Source organism: Hirundo rustica, chromosome 2 (genome assembly GCF_015227805.2).
Source record: "Hirundo rustica isolate bHirRus1 chromosome 2, bHirRus1.pri.v3, whole genome shotgun sequence".
Classification (NCBI taxonomy): Eukaryota; Metazoa; Chordata; class Aves; order Passeriformes; family Hirundinidae; genus Hirundo; species Hirundo rustica.
The window spans coordinates 114,867,690-114,886,404 of NC_053451.1; the positions used below are offsets into that span (position 1 = coordinate 114,867,690).

At 48.7% G+C, this 18,715-nt stretch overlaps 1 long non-coding RNA gene across 1 annotated transcript in view; it reads right to left on the bottom strand.

The window, feature by feature from the left end:
- Positions 1-1,153: 1,153 nt before the first annotated feature.
- LOC131378497 (uncharacterized) overlaps positions 1,154-18,715 on the bottom strand; it is a 37,039-nt gene continuing 19,477 nt past the window's right edge. The window contains exons 2-3 of the long non-coding RNA XR_009207592.1: positions 2,306-2,713; positions 1,154-1,585 (exon numbers count right to left, since the gene is read on the bottom strand). This is a non-coding gene — a long non-coding RNA (uncharacterized LOC131378497). The remainder of the gene's footprint in view (positions 1,586-2,305; positions 2,714-18,715) is intronic.

An 18,715-nucleotide genomic window follows, 5' to 3' on the forward strand; every position in this document is an offset into this window, starting at 1 on the left:
GTGGCCTGTTATTAATAAAAAATTGTGTTCCACAACTTGTCTGTATTTTGGAGTCCGTAAAGCAACTGAAAACCCCTTGACCAACAACAGCAGAGCACAGCTATCATGTGTTTAGTGATCATAGAATGGCCTGGGTTAGAAGGGACCTTAAAGACCCCCTGACCTGGGCAGGGACACCTTCCACTAGATCAGGTTACTCAGAGCTCCATCCAACCTTGCCTTGAATGATGTTGAAGCCCAAACTGTTGACATGTAAGGCTGCCCTCAGTTTTACATTCCCTACAGCTTTACGGAAAGTCAGGAGCTTGAAGGGATGGGAGGCGTTTGTTATTTACAGAACAAAATTGTAGAATAAAGCCTCGCATAACCTAACCTTTATGCGTGTAACACATTGATGTGCAGCTGGGGTGGATTCCTCTTAGGCTGTAGCTGTTTGTGGAGAATGAAATGGTGTTAAAAAGTAGATGATGGAGCCACGCTTCACAAAGCAGTGCCACTCTTAGCAGAGCATGGCAGGCCCAGCAAGCTCCTAAAGGTGCTGACAGTGAAACTTCTCAGTCAGCAAACAAAACTGTCATTTTCCTACTGCTTCCTTCCACTTACTTGGACACCAATAAGGTGGCCATGTTTCATTAAGCTGTGCTTCATCACTGTCTCAATATAGCAAATTCAACCACAGACCACTTGGTCTCTCAAGGTTAAACGCTTGGGTTAGCCTAGCACGCACCACTGCCTTCTATTTCACAGTCTCCTGAACAGTGAGATTAAAGATACTTAAATTCCAGTACTTGCCTGAAGTGCAAAAGAGTTGTAAGACCAGGTAACAGCAGTCTTGCACCTCCTAATAAAGGTGGTTCACACCAGCAAAGCAAGGGGAAAGTACACTTGTAAAATGCTTTTAAAACAGCTCAAACACTGCTTCGCCAGTGCATTCCTTCAGTGCCTAATAATGATAGTACATTAGCTTCTAATTAAACATGAGGCCACACTCATGAGTCCTTATTTCCATGCTGTCTTTCACAATAGGCACCAGCTATGCATTACAGAGAAGGCAACACAGCTGGCACTAGACAAAAAAAAACCAAAAAAAAAAACCAACAAAGGATTGCAATGACATGCTGCCAGTATTGGAGTGGGTATTTTTCCCTGTGAACCAGCCTTCCTTGGGGGCAGGAGGGGTGAGTGGGGGATGCTAAATTGGCAGTAATGCAGCAATTAGGAATTACTGTTTTGTAAAGGTCTCCTACGGGTGACTTTTCTAGCCGTGTGTGCACTCCTCTGACTTTGCTGAAGTCTCTGACTGTTGACAGAGACTTACAGGCATTTCTTTGTCTTTCCAATCTCAGGTGTGCTCTTTAAAAAAAACCCACCACTGTAGGCTTGGGAGGTGGGTTTGAGGTGGTGTGTGACACGAAGGGCTCCATGGAGCTGAGCCTGCTCCAGGTGCCCAGCTGGGCTGAGAGATGAACATCAGCTCTTCCTCATGTTCTTCACCTCCAGGATCAGGCAGAGCTTTGCTTGCAGGGTTTCTGCAGACACTCTGCTCATCTGCCTCCTTTGGGCTTCTGACCATGGCCCCAGGTGGCTATTTCAGCCCAGGGAGGAACATAAGAAAAAAAAAGAAAGATACAGTGAAATGACGCCCGTGACCATAACCTTCACCTTTCCATCTCTAGATGTGGTTTTTCTGCCTGCACGGCTCCGGTGGCATAGTCTGGGTTCCTGCCAGCACCCGCCGGTGCCGTCTCCCCGAGCAGGAGCCCCACAGCAGCGGGGAAGGTGCCTCACACCATCCCCATTCCTGACTCCTCCATCCCAGCCTCCGCCCCCGGGGCAGACACGGCCCCTGCTGCCTTACCTGTCCTTGCAGCAGTTTGTTCCCAGCACCAGGCAGCTTTATTTACCTGCTGCTCGGCGCCGTGTTTGTACAGGCCTCGAGAGGACTCGACAGGCCTGCGGTTCAAACACGCTGCTCTGCTCGGAGGTGGCGGAAAGGGGAGAGAATTGCTGGGTGATTGCAAAGAGGCCCCGAGGCAAACCTCAGCCCTTTCATTCCTGCCTCCTCTCCTCTCTTGCACCACCTTGGCTCCACTCCACTCAACGTCAGGCTTGCAAGAAAAACAAGGCATGTGGGAGCTGCTCTGCAAGGCCTCCCTTAGCAGAGAGGTCTGGAGGAGGGGATATCTCCTCTCCTCCTCGCTCCTTTAGCCCCAGCTGCGTGGCACGAGGTGCAGACCAACTCATGGGTGTCTCCAAAAATCCCAGGCAAAGCCTGCAGGTGCTAAAGTGCTCATGGGGTGCAAACCTGTGTTAACTTTCTGGCTGTCTCCGGGCTCAGCTGTTGATCAGATCCCGTTGTCCCTGTGCCTTGGGGAGGGAGCATCCAGCCTTTCCCCTTCCTTGATTTTGATGTGTTTCTTTGGAGGAGACTCACACAAGCAAGGAAGACAGAGCAGTGGGTTCTTTGGTCGCCAGTCCTGTGGCTAGGAGGTTGAGGGGAGGAGATGCCCAGCTGCACTTTGCCAGTCTTTGGCCAAATCCACCTGAAAGTGCGCCCAGGTCTCTGCATGAAGCCTGTAACAACCTTGGCCGCACCAGGTTGGAATTGGAGAGGGACGGTTCATTCCCAGCACTGCTCCAGTGCCTCCCCGCATCATTCTTCTGTGACACTCTTTCACCCAGGGCTGCGGTAAAATGCCAAACCCAGGCACTCCTGTGGAATCACAGAATCGTTTAGGTTGGAAAAGAGCTCTCAGATCATCGAGTCCAACCATTTACCCTGCACTGCCATGTCCACCACTAGTGCCAACCCAAGCCAGGGAGGGACTCACACCCCAAGGCGAGCGCTGATTAAGCAGGGCAGGGTAAGAGCACAGGAAGCCCTCTCCAGAGGAGGTGGCACAGGCAGATCCCAACACGTCGGGCTGAGCGTCAGGGGCTGTCGGCAGTGAGACGTGGGGCCGGGAGGGCAGTGAGCTGTGATGGAGAGCAGGGTGGGGAGGTTGTGCCCCGGGGACACTGTCACACTGGAGAGGTTGGCGTGACCCACCTGGGCTGGAAAACCCCCACTCCTGCACCAGAGAAGTCCTGAGCTTATAGAGAAACATTCAGCAGGCACTTGAGGAAGAATGGGATTTAAAATCAATGCTGCCGCTACCTTATTTACCTGGTGTTTTTGAAATACTGTGGGAGAGGCTTTCAGGCTTTGCTCTGCAGTGATGTAGAGCTAAGACCATTTAAAAGCTAATAAAGAGCAACTTGTGATCCACACAGAAACACCTTGTCTCTAAGAGACTCGAGTAGAAACATGCAGAAGTGTAAGACAAACACTACAGCTGTGGCAAGGAGAAGGGGGAAGATGTTCTGCACTCTCCCCTGGAAGAGCAGGCAGGAGCCCGTTTGCTCTGCCCCAGAGGCACAGAGTAACCCTTGACTGTGACAGGAATAAGGGCCTTGGGCCAACTCAGAACATGCACAGGGAGAGAAATTTGCCTGACGAGTCTCCCCCACCCCAGTCTCCATTGCCTGATCGGATCAGAGGAAATAAATCCTGGCAGAGCCAGTTTTCACAGGAGTTCATGCCCTGACCCTGCCTCAACAGGGAGCGGGTCCAATACGTTTCCCTTTTATCTATTTAAATAGGATTGCTTTTCTTAGTCCACTAACATGCAAAACATGCCAAGTCCTGTGCTGAATTACCGAAGTCTGCTGTGTTTTAAAACCCCCAGTGAGGCTGGCTTTGCCCCAGCACTGCCTTGCTTTTGCAAAGATGCTTAGCTAGGGGCATTGTAGGAGGTTTAGCCGGCCTCAATTACAACTGACATTGGAAACTTGTATCACAGTAGCTACATCCAAAAGCACACGTGCAGTGGGGCTTAGGCATTTGCAAAATCAAAGTCTAGACGTTTGTGGTGAGTATAAAGGCTGACTTCAGCCTAACCTCTGCCAGTCTCCACAGCTCACAAAAGACTACACCTTCCTTTAAAAAAAGGTAAGATTTAAAATCTATTCAGCAGACCAGGCCATCCCAACTTGAAGAAGATCCTGGGTGCCCTGAGATTAACTTAGCTCGATGACTGGCTTCCCAAAGCAGAAAAGGCTTTATTCCCCAGGTCTCAACACAAATGCAGATTCTGATGGTGATTTATTAGAGAAAGGTGGTACTGCTCCATTGCTTGCCGAGCCAAACTGCTCTCAGGATCATCTCTGTTCTCCCCTTATCCTTTGGGCTCCTGACACATTTTTCACTGTACCAATTCCCAAGGAAGAAGTTTGCTTTGGTGCAGCAAAACAGGGCAGCCAGTGCAGATGCAGGCAAGCTCTCTGGCCACAGGTACGACCCACACCCTGCACCTCCCTCCCTTTCACGAGGGCAATGCTTTCTCTGCCAAAAAGGTCCCAGCTCCAGGTCATTTCCAAAGAAAAAAATCCTTGCAGAGTTGGAAACTGAGGGGCTCGCTTCCCATCCTTGTCTCTGCCAGCTTTGGGGAAAGAGAGGGCTGCAGAACTGCTCCTGGCATCCCCATGGCTGTGCCAAGGACACAGCCCTGGCCACACTTTCAGCACAGCACCCTGTGTTTCCTTCCCAAAGGCCTGCCAGGACGAGGCAGCCCTGCAGCAGCCCTGCAGCAGCCCTGCAGCAGCTCTTCGCCCCGGGTGGCAGCCGGCTCGGCGTGTGCCAACAAGCAAAGTGCTACAGGTGACTCCAGCTCACGGGGCTGGCTGGGCTTTGCCAGCCAGTTTTTGGCAAGGAGGCAGCTTTGCAGATGCCACTGGACTTCATCCATTCATTTCTCCTCATTAGTAACCAAAACAGCCACTGGAGCCAGGGTGAAGCCCGATGGTGAAGGCTGCTGTTAACAAGCTGCGCTGGCAAGCACACCCAGCAAAGAGAAAGGGCTGGGGAGTCATCGTGGCTCAGAACCAGCCTGTGCCACTGGGGAAGCTGAGGCATACCTGATCCTCCCCCTCTTCCCTCTGAGCTTCCCTTACCTCTCAATTTGTTGAGAGGTAACTCAACTCCTCCTTCCTGGAGGAGTTGAAAGAAAAAAATAAACTAAAAGGCCAACAAATGTGGAGGAAGGAGCCCTGCTGGTAGAAGGCTGTGCCCTATAAGTGGTTCTCTTTTTCCCCCCAGTGGGGTGGGTGCTGGCAGCTGAAGGGCAGGGGGGAAGCAGGGCTGGCTTGGGGTCAGGCAGAGGGTGCAGTCCCCCGTGGCACAGCTAGCCAAGCTCACCCTTGGAAAGGGACTGTTCTGCTTCTCGGTATTTTCAGGATGTGCTGGCAGACTCTCTAGCCTGAAGCAAGCCTAGAAAATGTGCTCCAGGGAAGGATGTCATTCCTTTAACAACAGCAGCCTGTTTCCAAGGGGTTTTATGCATCTGACTCCCATTAAAACCAGAGGGACGCCGACCTCTGGGACTTGGCCAGCATTGTGCTCGACGCCTGCAGACATCTGGAACTGCTCCTTCAAATGCCACCTCCTCTGCTGCCTCCTGCCCCACACTGCAGCACCCCGCTCCAGCCAGTGCCCATACAGCATCCAGAAAAACGTGTGAAGTCAGGTTGTTTCCATGTAAAATTCCCAGAACCGCTCTGAGGTGTGCCACAAAGGCCCCCAGTGCGTGCCACTGCTTCGTCCCCTCTGTGAGCTTGCAGGCAGGGCTCCTCCAGCGTCACAAGTTGGCACAAGGGTCACAACAAGGCAGTGGGACTTCCCAGGGAAGGACCCAACCCACTGATCAGCCCCACCTGAGCTCTTTGCGAGTGTTATAAATACATAGTGTAAAGCTGGCTTTTCACAAATATGAAAATAAATGCTATATAGATAATGTTAAAGTAACTTCACTTTTATTTCTACTATTAACAGCATAGTTGTAGCAGTAGTAGTAACATAGTAGTAGTAGTAACTAATATAATTATGTATAAACTAGCTATTTAATCAAAATAACATCCAATAAGCATATAATAAAAACCCTACTACTAATATACCAATTATCAACATCTACATGTAAAAAAGTATAAACCAAAGCCCAAAATAAATGTAATAAAAAAACCAAACTAAAACCATAACCAAAACCCATGCATACTCTAAAAAAGACAAACCCCAAAAATAACCATACTAAACAGTTCCTAAAATATAAAAATTATCCTGTAAAGAAATATAAGTATGAATAATAGTCTATAAATATGCAACAAACTAATGTAATAAAAAAGCTTTTTAAAAATATGTCCAAAAATAATAAACATACTCTCAACTAAATACCAAACACTCAACCGCTTAACCCTTTACTTTCTATCTCCTATTACCTTTTTATTCAACTTTTAAAATTTTACCAAAAATGTAAACCTCATTTGTCACACGAGGAATCAACAGGGACAGGGTGAGGCGGGGTGAGGTAGGAGGCAATAGGGACGGGATCTTGAGCCATTCTAGCTCTTTAGTGTGGCTCTTTCCTCTCTGCCCCCACGGGGACAGCCGGGTGCCCGTGCTCCTCCCTGCACAGGCACACCCGCGCTCGCTCACGCAACGCTCATTTCTTATTTTTACACTGAAAATCAGGCAGGGAGCTCTCAGGTCACTGAATCCACCAAACTCCCCCCAGCACAAGCTGCTTGCAGACGGGGCCATTACTCTTTGCAGACTAAAACATGAGAATGGAGATGGCAGTGACTCACAGAATTCACAGAATTTCACAGAATCACTGAGTTGGAAGAGACCTCCAAGATCATTGAGTCCAACCCAGCCCTAACACCTCAACTAAACCATGGCACCGAGTGCCACATCCAGGCTTTCTTTAAACACATCCAGGGATGGTGACTCCACCACCTCCCCAGACCATTCCAGTACTTTATTATTCCTTCTGTGAAAAACTTTTTCCTAATATCCAACCTATATTTATTTCCCTTGGCACAGCTTGAGACTGTGTCCTCTCCTTCTGTCAGTTGCTGCCTGGAGAAAGAGACCAACCCCACCTGACCACAGCCACCTTTCAGGGGGCTGTAGAGAGTAATAAGGTCACCTCTGAGTCTCCTTTTCTCCAGGAGAAACAACCCCAGCTCCACTGCACCACTCATCTCTGCTTGTGCTATGCTTTGCTGACCTGGTCCCACCAACTGCTTGGTCCCACAGCAGTTTGCAGCTCTCCCCTTTAGCTACTCCATCCCAGCTCCCTGAGGTCTATCAGAGCATCCACGTGGCTAAAAGCTGCCTCAGGGTGTGTCCCTCAAGGCTGCCAAAGCGTGGAGTTAGACACATCACAGCTCTGCCACAACACCATAATCCACTCCCCTGGGACACTGCTGCTGGCGGAAAATCAAATCCCATCTGCAAAAGAGAGGAAAAAACATCCACTTCCTCGGCCATGAGCACTGGTATGGTTGCTCCCAACTCGCAAAACACAATCTGGGTGAGATTCCTCAAATTCAGTTTTGCCTCAAGAGTTTCCTGTATTAAAAACCCAAGGGAAAAATCAAACCATAATTCCTCTCTAAGCAGTTAGGAAGTACAGTGCTCATAGGAAAAATGCCTTCTGCATCCCAGTCACTTATCACAGTGCCCACTTTATCTTTAGTGAATATTTAAATATTTCCAGAATCCTACACTGTTCTTCAGTTGCCATTTTAAAAAATATTAATAGATATTACGTATGTATTGTTATACATATTCAGACACATAAATATGTATGTGTGGGTGTGTATATATTCACGCACATTAGAAAAAAAAACCTTGAAAGCATTTATTTGATCAGTCTAAATGCATCCTGCCCTTGGATTCTGCTTCTACCTCCTCTTGTGACAGAATAAGTCATCTTTACCTTCTTTTTAGCAGTCACACGAGACAGGATACAAACCCCCACTGATTCCCCTACAACGCTACTTGTTGACAACAGCTCTAACCCTATCCCAACCCAACAACCCAAATCCAAACCCAGGTGCAAGGACTTGGGTCCAAAATGGTACATGGGGCTGCTGCTCCTGAGTCATCAAGAAATATAGGAGCTGCCAGTAGCTCACTTAACTTTTGGCCTCATCTCTTTGCAGTGCTTTATTGTGGTTTATTTGTGCCAGGTTGGATGGGGCTCAGAGCAGCCTGGTCCAGTGTAAGATGTCCCTGCCCATGGCAGTGGGGTTGGAGTCGGATGATCTTTAAGGTTCCTTCCAACACAAACCACTTCTATGACTCCTCCCCTTGTCTCCCAGCTGCCTTCTTCACCATATTTTGATATGTTGCTCCTCTAAGGGTCATTCTTTGGCCCACAAAGAAGGGATTTACCAAGTATCTCTCACACCCATTGCAGACATACACGTGCACACACAGAGTGGGCAGCTGCAGAGCTACACTGCTTTTGATCAAGCCTCCTCCTGCCCTTCTGCTCTTTTCCCAAGCTCGATTTATTTCCCCAGGTTTACTCTAAGGCCCTGAATGCATCCCAGCTTAACAAAATTCACCAGAGGCAAAGATGCAAAGGGCAAAAACTTCCAGCCAAGGGGATGAATGCTCCCAGCAAAGTTAGGTTTATATATCTCAGCTAAAAATGTCCCCTCACCCCCTTCCTATGCCTGGTGAGTGCCAGGGGCTCTGTGCCAAGCCCTGGCCACTCCTCACCAGCCACATTGTCGTGCCAGGGGATTATGGCTTCCTCGAAGGCCTCCTGAGAGGCTTCAATTATCTTCCTTGATCAGATATCAAAGCTCCTGCGCCAGCAGCCAGCGAGGAGCAGACCCAGCCGCAGAGAAGATTCGCTGCTGAGCAAGGCGCTGGGTGTCCTGCAGGGAGAGCGAGCCCCAGCACCTCAGCTCCACACAAAGTTTTAATTTCTTGAGAGGTCTTGAGAGATGCTGGGGCTTTGGGGGCAGCTCTGCTGCTCCCCAAGAGACCGTGAGAGTTGAGTGAGAAGGAAGAGGGAAGTCACCGGTGCTGCCAGAAGGCAGGAGCCAGCCTCAGTTTTTGGGTTTGGCTCCCCCTCCAGCACTTTTAACTCCTAAAAGCTCGTCCTGAACAACCAATCCAATCCAACACTCCAGTTTTGCCCAAAAGGAATTTGGCCCACAGCAGGGAAGTTAAGATGTCAGTACAAACATCTGATGCCAGCAGAGTTTGGCTGAGTTGTGACACGATTAATACTGAATGAGGATATAAATATTCTGTTGTGACACACATAAGATCCCCAGGTTTCCACAGAATATTTTGTTGAGGAGCCAAGAAATAATCCTTTAACCATGGATTAAAATTTAGTGCTATTTGACACCCCATCCTTCAACCAAGCCATTAAGAGAACCGGGGACAGGAAGATTTCCTCACCAGAAGTACTCACATCTGGGTGAGGTATTTTCTAGCATACAGGCAAATAAGAAGTTATGAGGATCTCCAAGGAGTGGCTGCTCCAATCTAGTGTGTTTCACGCTTAGGCTACATTAAGTGCTGATCTTTTGTCTGAAAAAGGTCATTAAGCCGCAAACCTATCTGTCCTGTCTTTCTCTCAAAAATGAAATGAACACAAAGGACAGCCCGTGCATTTCAGCCCTCTCCAGAGGTGATTTTCTCTCCCCTCTGTATCCTGCAGGGCTGCACTGTGATCTCCAGAGGCTGGAGGTGTCGGCTTCCCTGGAGAAGCTGTTTCAGTGTTTTGTGGGAGTACAGCTGCCAACATCCTCTGTAACTCTGCCTGTTACCCTGCACAGTCACTACAGGTTTTTTCTCTCTCCCTGACACCTACAACGGAGCTCCCCAGGGATCCACTTCTCACTTCCTCCTATCTTAGCTGAGCAAAGCTATTAAGAATCTCTCTATCTAGCAGCAGGAAAATGGGGACAGACATGGCAAACTTAGGAATTCAGTGAGAAGAAAGCCGACTCCTGCAAAAGAAAATGTGGAGGAAGAACATCAAGAAGAGAGCTGGAAATGAAAAGCACATTATGGAATTATGCAGCATCCCTGTAACAAAATCAGTTATACAACTACTTGTGAGGGCACCTATTTGCATTATTCATAGGGTATTAATTACACAACTCTTAATTTTTCCTTTTGAGACTTTGCCATTACAGCTCAACACCTGCAGCAGGTAGCCCAGCAGCGCTTTTCTGCCTCCAACACAGCCTATTCAGTTTTCCCCTCCTGCCTAATTATGACAATTACTTTCTTATCCTCCTCTTTTATTTCCCTTGACTCCCATTGTTTGAACGAATCATTACATCTTTAATGTTCCTGTACCAAAAGTTGTTCTCTGCAGACCCCACCCGAGACAGCACCATGACATCACCTGGTGTCAGGTGGCAGCTGAAATCAGCTCCCCACCGATGTTTTTCTGACAGCTCCTGACAAAAAGGAGGCTGTGGGTTTGTTTTGTTTTCCTCTGGCTGCTGCACCCCTCCCTGGCCTCCTCTTCCTATCCATTCCTGCTTGGAGCATGCTGGATGAACAGGGATGTGTGGTCTCAGAGGCTGTTCCAGAAGTGACAGAGATCCCAGGGAAGGGCTCAGCCCACTGCCTCAGCACAGCATGCCAGCTCCTGGGGGCTCAAAATCCATGGCACCAAGAGTCTGAGCATCACCAAGGACTCAGATCCTCCCACAGCAGCACCAGGCAGCAGCGCAGGGTCTCCTCCAGCACATCCCAGGTCAGGAGCTGTACTCAGACCGCAGCAGGTAACATCCTAACCAATTAATTATTGAGAGCACCAACAGAGGACCAAAAGAACATATTTGCAAAGGCTAGAAATAAGTGACCCACTCAGAGGCAATTAAACCAGGGTGAATAGGGCTTCTCAGCAACACTCAATCACATTGTATAGGTTGTTCATTAAATATAAATTTTCTTAGGCAGATGGAATGCAGCACACCCAGCTTTGGGTGTCTCTGCAAATGTCCCAAAGCTCCCACAGCAACCTGTGGAGAGAAAATGAGGAAAACTCAGTGTATTTGTTCGTCCCACCTTTCTCACTCACGGGGCTGTACCTCTGGGTGAGCTGAGTGCCCTGCACTGACCAGAGAGGGAGAGCAGACAGCCCAGGTGAGCTCAGGAGAACTGGGCTGGCCGAAGGAAGGAAAGCCGAATCCCACCCAGGCTGCCTCCACTTCGGTGTTAAACAGCCACGGGAAAGCCCAGCAGTGAGAAGCTCCTGGGACACACCTCAGGGAGCTACAAGAGGGTTTTGGTGTGGGAGATGGAGCACTGGGCTCATGCCTGAGTTTAGAGGGAGGCAGAGGAGTGCAGGAGCAGCAGAGCCAGGCGTCTCCTCTGGTGGGTCCTCCTGCAGCAGGTGCTGCTTGTGAGAGATTGCTGGCGAAGCTGATTGTCCAACAGTTTGGGCTGAGCTGCCCAGGCTCCTGGGCTAACGCTGGGGTTGGGTTCTGCCTACGGACACAAATCCAGAAGGAACCAAAGAGCTGAGTCCAATGTTCTGCTTTTAGCAGGGACTGAAGGCCTCCAGTAAGTGCCTCTGTCTCTAGGGGTAATCGTGTAATCCACCCTGAGCTAACCGTGCTTCTTTAGTCTCCTGTGTTAGGGTTCTGCCTTCACAGAGGATACCCTGTGAAACTGAGGCACGGAGGAAAGTTTCTGAAAGGCTGGAGATACTGGCTGAGGATTCCCGGGCGTTGGGAAGGCTCAGAGCTGGAGGTGTATGTCTGGTGATCTTTGGGGTGTGTTGGGTTTGCATGGCAACATTTTGGGGGTTGGGGTGGGCTGTAGGGATGGCTACTATGGGAAGCCGCTAGAAGCTCCCTTTGGGATCAAAAGAAATAATGTGAGCAATGTTACCTAGAAGACAAATGCATGACAGTGATCATCATGGGAACAAGTAGCTTATTCCAGGAATGCTTAACATCCATTTGTCCTAAACAAAGGTATCTGATTCAGCATTCCTGGCACCAGTGATCAGGCAAGTTTGCCCCTCACTTCTCCTCACAAGGAGGAAAATGACTTTGCTGAGGCCTAACACCCATCGTGCTCCTTGTCTTAGGCCTAGACCACAACCCCGTCTGCTTTTACGCTGTAGTTTTCTGTTCACGGGGGCAAACCAAAATACCAGTTCAGTGTATAGATTATGTACATATATATATATATATATATATATATACACACACACACAATGACCCAGAATAATCAATGCTGGATTACGCCAGGAGGCACTGGCCCGTTTTAGCCTTTCAGTAAAATCTCATGTGCCTTCTGAACCAATCAAAGACATTTTGCCTCCACATAAATCAGCCCTTATCTTAGCCAGACAGGCCCTGCAGATGCTCATGTTATAGCAAACTCTTCAGCTTCTTCTCTCAACGCTCTAATCCAGTGATGTTGAGCTGAACCTAAGTGAATTATGACCCTTTTGCCCCAGGTGATGCTGACTCCTCAGTTTTACAGGACTACAAGGACCGAACAGAAATTACAGCTTTGTGAGCAGCCTGAGCCTTAATGATGGGGTGATAGCCTTGCTTACAGGCCCTGAGCTGGCACAAAAGGAATGAGGATTCTTCACCCACAGGGCAGCCATCCTACTTTTAAATGTCCATCAGGACACAGAAGAACAGGACGTAAAGCCCAAGAGATGTTCAGCCTGTGACAAACCAACCCCTGACCATCCTGCTTCTTCTGCTGTGGTGGTTTTCTTTTCTCAAAACACACCTGAACAAATCACAGATTTGTTCAGCATGATGCCCCCACTTTTGCTTGTTTGGCCCTGCAGGCACACAGAAAATTGATCTGTGCAACTTTTTGGTCCCTCAGTTTTCCACGTGGTCCCTCAGACACAGGAGCCTCAATCTCCCTTAGATTAGCCCATGTGGCACCAGGGCTAATCTAAGGCCAAAGGCAGTGGAAACGCCCCAGAAAGCTCAGGGCTTCATTCAGCAGGAGCTGAGGAGTTTCCTGTTTTACCACAAGGTAAATCCAGGAGCCTGGGATGAGAGCCTGCGCGGCGTCCTGGAGGGATTAGTGTTTTTCATAAGGATGAGCTCCCAGAGGTCCTGTGCTGAGATAAGGGCCAAGATTAGGAACAGCAGAGTTGGTGGAGCCCAAGTGATCCACAGAGCTCACAAGCAGGAGCAGGGCTGGCATTAAAACAAGCTAATGACTTTCTGGGCTATTTTGGGATGAGGCAGGGACTCCCACATTTGTGTCTACAGGCACACACTTAACGCTTGGGTTGGCAGAGCCTGTTTTCCTGCTGCAATTGGCCCGGTGGGAAGGTGGGGTGGGAGCTGGGGTCAGGGTTATTTAGCCCTGCTCACCATCACTGTCTGGCCAAACTCACCATCAGCTCCACCCATGGGGCCTTCCCAGCTCCTTTTTCGGGCCACGCCGACTCCACTTTGCCCAGTGCCACCAAACCTCCAGCATCTGGTGTCTCCTAATCACCCCTTGGCAAACAGCAGCCCTCTGTAGAATATCAAAGGAGGAGGATGGGGCAGGATTAGGGATCAAAACAATGCATGGGAGATCTCAGCCTGCTTCTGAATCATTCAGGGCTGGGAGGCTGGGATTAGAGATGGTGCCACTGGAAGCCAAGAGCTCCTGCTTTTTTTTTTCTTTCTTTCTTCTGGGGCTGGGATGTTCCTCCATGCCATGATAGTTTTTAAGTACAGGGTTGGCACTTTATCCCAAAAGTCTACGCCAAACGATAAATCCTGCAGATTTGCATAAACACTGGTGTCAGTCTGGGTGGCTTCTGTGTAACTGTGGGGCATGTGTGGATCTCCTGGATATACAATAGCAGGAGCAAATAACTTAATAGGTCTGTTGTGAGTAAAGCCTGCATCAAAGGCTGGAGTTGAAGTCCTGATTAAGAAAACCCAGGGATGAAAAGCTAAGCTGATTTACACATTTTGCAACACCTCCCAAGGTAGAATGAGGGCTGCTGGTAATAGCAGCGAGCGTCTCCTGGTTTGTCTTGGGGCACAAATTGTTCTCCAGACAAACACAGGCAAGCCTAGAACCGGGCTTAATATTAGGGAAGGAGACAACTGAAGACCTCTTTATTGTTGTTTTCACTTTAGCTTAGAGCATTACAGTGGCTGCTGTCCTGGCAAGAGATTATCAGCATGCTCAGCACTCGCTGCCTGGCTGGTGCCTTGGGTTGGCCAGGGTGCTGCAGTCAATGCTCAGACAGTGGCACCTTTTTGCTCAGGCCCAGGGGGTCCACGGGGATCAGTTCAGGTTAACACCAGAGCCACCTGCCCTCACCAGCACCATGTTTTCTCCTAAGTCCTGCCATGAGAAACCATCTCAGAACCAGCCCCACTGCTCTCATGGCACCACCCAGCCGGGCTCTGTGTCCCTTGCTCCTGCTCCCTTTTTATCCTGTGCTGTTCTGCAGCACAGATATGTCCTGACACCCACTAGACAAGATATATCCAGGGAATGGATCCAAATCATCAGGGGAATTGCTTGGGAGCCGCAGATTCCAGAGAGCACATCCTGCTATCCCCTCAACACCCCCAATAGCAGATGTTGGCTTAGATGACCTGTCTGGATTTTTCCATTCCCAAATAATTCACTTTAAAAATGTGCATCTTTTTTAAAAGTTCCTAATTGAATATTTGTCTTCTTTTTTAAGGTCTTTATTATCTGTTAGAGCTGGAGAACCTCTGTTGACTCTGAATAATTGCCTTTCTACTTCCAGCTGACATTACTGAAAGGGCTATTGAACACGAAGCAATATGGACTTTGGTTTATAAAATTTACATTTTATTACAATAATCTTTCACATGAGAGGTACCTCTGCCTCTTTTATGTACCCCTGTCCACCTTCATGTGCAAATGTATTGCTCATGAATTTTAATGGATATTGGAAATGCTCACTGGAATGAGAACAGTCTTTTGTCACTGGCCACAAACACAATATGACAGCACTAACATTTTTTTCCACTTTCCACTCCGCTTTTTTTTTTTTTTTTTTTTTTTAATCCTGGCTTCTTATTTAATAATAAACCAGGCCACGAACACACTGACTCATCTCTTGTTTTCTCCAAATAGTGAGAAGTTTTATTTATTTTTTTTAATCAGTAACTACCTGAGAGAAAGGAATGCCTCATAAGATAAAGGCATTTAATTAGTTTGTTTGCTGTTAAGAAAAATATGTAGGTGGATGTGGGCAAAATGCCAAGCCAAAGTGGTCTGGGTTTGCTGACAGTTCAGCAAAAGAAAAAGATTAGACGTCATGGAAAAAATTACTCCCTGAACAGGAAAAGCTGGACATGGCACATATTTCTCTTCATGCTCCAGCTTTGTAACAGTAAAAGGAACCTCTAGCAGTAGCTAACAGAACATATTTAGTGTGCAAGAGGGCTGCAGCAAGACAACAAAGCTGGCTGAATCACAGGGCTTTGGTAATTACATGAGATTTCTTTCAAATCTCTCATTCTTCATCAGTATTATTATCAATATTATTACAGCAGGAGCTATATCCCTTGTCTCCCCAGACGGCAGGAAGCCCAACACCTCAGCACAGCTCAGGGCACTGCGAACCTTTGGCTTCACTCTGCACATTTCAGATACCAGGATACTTTCATTTATAACTCAGAGCACACTACAAAGCGGAATAACCTTTTGGAACCAGGTTAGCAAACAAACAGCAGCGTATCAATCACCCTAATCTTGATTTTAATGCCGTTCACATTCCTGCGGACGAGAAACACTCGAGGTACAATGTGCTGGAATCCCAAAACACAAACAAATAAGGTAGCACAAGTCTGTTTAGAGTTTGGTCATTCTTGCTGAAGCCCAAATTTGCCACTGGACATCCTCTGTACCCTGTTCACAGCTGGGTCCTTCTGGTCTGCTGCTGCCAAGGAACTGCTCCCCACACTTGAGTTTGTGCCACATCTGAAGCGGGGTTGAGCCTGTCTGTACCAAACTCCTCTCCAGGGACTGCAGGGCATTCCAGACAAAGCTTTCCAGCTGGCTGCTGCATCAGGAAAGTCTACCAGCATGTTTTGTATACAGTAGTACCTTAACGCCAGTCATCCTTTACCCTTTAGACTTTTGTCCCAGATAACAGCCAAACAGCCCCGTGCCTTTCCTGAAATCCATGAGTCTTATCGTGGTGACCCGGCTTTTATGATCACTTAGTTCACTCCCACCTTTGGATTGTTCCATCCTTTTCTGGTAACCAGGAAGGATCCTGAAATAGCCAAGTCCATTGTTAGCTGCCTCCCATTTCTGAGATGAGTTGTCTCTCCCATGTTGGAGGAAGCTGCCCTTTTCTCTCAACCTCTGGGAGAGTGAGATGTCTGTTTACCACATGGTCTCACCCTCAGACAGTCATGATAGGGATTTTTATTTTTTTTTTTTTAAATCACCATGCATCCCTTTCCATACCTGTAGGGGTTTGCTACAGACCCTCACATTGTATGACCTCGTTTTTCCCTTTTATAATTGAAGGGTTTGTGTGCTTGACTTGTAAGGAACTTTGTGAGGGTTTCTTCACAGCCACCCAGTCCAGGAGTGTGTAAAAGGAATGTTTGCACACACATCCAGGAGAAATTGTACCCAGTGAGAGGAATCTAGCTTTGAAGAGCAAGACTGACACTTCCAGCAGCTGTTAGTGATGGCACAGGGACCCGCTGGACACAGAAGCGTGGATATACGAACAGGTAACAGGAATTTACATCAGGTCAAACACCGTGAACGACGAGCAGACTGAGAATGAAAAACCATCAGCTGCTGAACAATCTGCTCCCCAGGCAGCAGAGAGAAACCTGGCTGTCACCTTCTCTTCTCCCACAGGATCTTGCCTCGCATGCTCTTATCCCATCACAACTTCCCTTTCCCCCGTGCCCCAGCAAGACTTCCAACCCGCGCCCTTGCGCAACGCCGGTTTCTCTGGGAGACGGGATGGGAACCCTACCTGAGCAGGCAGCCCCTGGCTCAGCACTTCTGGCTGCTGAGGCAGGAACACCGAGGGCAGTGCCCACACCAGAGGCTAGAAGCGTGGGACTGTGCCTGGGAAGCCACGGCTCGGGCACCAGGGGCAGCTCTGTCCCTCAGCACGGCACCAGCAAATCTTCCACGCTCCCAGGCAGGGTTTGCAACTGGTTATTTCACCCTGCGCTGCCATTGCATCAGTGACTGACACCTTAAGCCTCAGCTGGTTACTTTTCCTTTCAGGCATGGCAAGGGTAGAGGGAGGGGGGAGGGAGAAAAGAACCAGACGAATTCTGAATTTTCTCCTCCAGGAGAAATTATAAATTAAATCCTAGGTTAATAAATTTGCTTTACCCAATCTGGCTCCCTAGAATGAGGCTAAAGGCAACAAGTTCTGCCTCACTGCATCCATGTGGCTTGGCCAGCTGCTGACACAACTGTCATTTTGCAATGCCTTGCCTGTACACACACCAGCGTGGGCCACCCTCCTCTCCAGCCATTACCCTCCCCAAAATCAGGAGCTTCTCCCTCTACTGCAGCCACAAGTGCTATTTTCCACCAGGGAATATCCCTGTGCACTCACAGCTCTCATTGCACGGGGCTAGGGCTGAGCTGTTTCCTCGCTTGGTTGAATTTGAAAGCTGACTCCTGAGCAGGGGATGTGAAACCTCCACTCCTGGTCCTCATCCTCTCTACTGATCTTTGTCCAGTCTCTTTTTCCACTCTTTTGTCCCAAAGGATGCACCTGGACTCCCACTCGCTGAATCATAGAATGGTTTGGGTTGGAAAGGACCTAAAAGATGATCTTGTTCCACCTCCCTGCCATGGGCAGGGACACTTCCACTGTCCCAGGCTGCTCAGAGTCCTGGCCTTGGACACTTCCAGGGATGGGGAGTCCACAACCTCTATGGACAACCTATTCCAGTGCCTGACCATCCTCACAGGGAAGAATTTCTTCCTAATTTCTAACCTAAATCTGCCCTCCTTCAGCTTAAGGCCAGTCCCCTTTGTCCTCGTGACAAGCCCTCCAGCTCTCTTACAACCCCTTTAGGTACTGGAAGGTGCTCTAAGGTGTCCCTGGAGCCTTCTCTTTTCCAGGCTGAGCAACCCCAACCCTCTCAGCCTGTCTTGATGGAAAAGGTGCTCCAGCCCTGTGATCACCTTCGTGACCTCCCCTGGGCTCGTTCTCACAGTTCAGCACCTTGTGCTGGGTGCAGAGCTCCACACTGGTGCCATGGGGGGGCTGTGCCATCCCTGCGGGCTTCAGGCTCAGCAGGATGAAGGGTCCTGGTGCTGTGGGGCAGGAAAGGGGCACAGATCCCACTGGCTGCAGCTGTGCTCTCACCCCAGGTCTGGGGCGTTGTACAAGGTCTGGGTGATAAGAAAATACAGACTGGTGTGTGCCACTGCGACAGACACTGGTGCCTGGGAACCCTGCGTGGCTCCAGCTGAGGAAAAGGTTTCTCACCCCTCTTCAGCTGAACAAAAGCCTTTCCCCTCCACTTTACTTTGCACTTTCCAGACTCAGACCAGCTTAATCTTCACTGCACCCACAAGAGAGCATTTAGCCTGGTTATTAAGCCTTTGTAGGCTGCAGCAGACACACACCATATTATGTGGAAAATACAGGAATTAATGTAATTGTTTTTGAACAGAGCACAGTCTCCAGCATCAATTAAATACTTAAAGGTATGCATGGGAGATAATGGTAGGAGTATAAAAATGGCATCAGGCAAAAGAGCATGTATTTCTGGTTAAAGGAAAAAAAAGCCATCAGGAGAGGAAGCCTGAAAGAGTCCTCATCGTATGAAGCATCTCCAAAATAATTATTGAAACTTTTCTTATGAAAAT